Source organism: Pipistrellus kuhlii, unplaced genomic scaffold (genome assembly GCF_014108245.1).
Source record: "Pipistrellus kuhlii isolate mPipKuh1 unplaced genomic scaffold, mPipKuh1.p scaffold_m20_p_23, whole genome shotgun sequence".
NCBI lineage: Eukaryota > Metazoa > Chordata > Mammalia > Chiroptera > Vespertilionidae > Pipistrellus > Pipistrellus kuhlii.
This window is the reverse complement of record NW_023425522.1, coordinates 1,687,786-1,688,815: the sequence shown is the minus strand read 5'-3', so window position 1 is coordinate 1,688,815 and position 1,030 is coordinate 1,687,786. Positions and strand designations below refer to the sequence as shown.

General features: G+C 38.4%; 1 non-coding gene across 1 annotated transcript; it reads left to right on the top strand.

The window, feature by feature from the left end:
• The first annotated feature begins 546 nt into the window (after positions 1-546).
• Positions 547-672, top strand: LOC118727071. Its single transcript, XR_004990484.1, has one exon. It is a non-coding gene; the product is annotated as a small nucleolar RNA SNORA26 (small nucleolar RNA).
• The last annotated feature ends 358 nt before the right edge of the window (positions 673-1,030 follow it).

The following is a 1,030-nucleotide window of genomic DNA, read 5'->3' as shown; positions in this document are numbered from 1 at the left end:
CTGTGAATGACCGCAAGGGAATACACAGGTTCACAAGTCGATGCAAAGCCACTGAGCCAAGCCAGTTGGGCAAGCCTTGTATGTCTTTTAACTGAATGATAATAATGAGGAGTAATATGCCTAACTTGCTCTCTTTTCCCCCAACAGGAATCAAGTGGCGCAATGTGTTCCAGGGCCTGGAGATGTTAAGGTGTGTTGGTTACTCTTGTGCTAATGTTGACCAATGTTGTTTTTATAGCCATTGGTCTAAGCTCACTGACTTCTAGGTCAGCTTTTCCCCTGCATTCCTGTGTGGTCATCCACAGGTTTCTCCTCCCACTTAGGCCTAGTTACCCAATGTCTCGGTGCAAGGATTAGACTGGATACTCTTTAAGGCCCATCCAGGGTTCACACTTTCCAATCTTAACTCTCTCCAACCTTGATCATCAGAATGTGGTCCTTACACCTGAAGCAGAGGCATGTCTTGGTGTAAAATGCAGTCAGAACCCACCTCAGGTTTACTAACTTTTAATCTGAATTTCAAAAAGATTTCTGTCGCCCTTTCCAGTGCCCTTTTAAGGTTGACTGAGTGCCTTAAGAGGCTAACACAGAAGGGTACATGAAGCAAGTCTCCATAAAACCCAGAGAAGAGATGGCAAAACTCTTCTCTGGATCCTGTCTGGAGTCACAGCTGAAAAAAAAGAAAAAAAGAAAAAAAAAAAAAAAAAAAAAGATTTCTGTTTCCCTGAGACTTCAGAAATACCTGAGTCTATTTTTGTACTTCCCTTGGATTTAGTAACTATATCCTGCTTAAAAAAAAAAAAAAAAAAAAAAAAAAAAAAAAAAAAGTTGTGTATTCTAGGTTTCTACGTTGTTAACTACATAATCTTTTGCCTAATCATTGGAGATGATTTAAATTCAAGATAATGGCCATCAGTTTGGACTTTACTTTTTCAAGTAAATTTTACTTATTATATGCTGTTAGGCCTTTTTTTTAAAAAATTCAACCCGAGCTTTTAATTTTATCCAATATTAGTGTCCCCTCACAAAA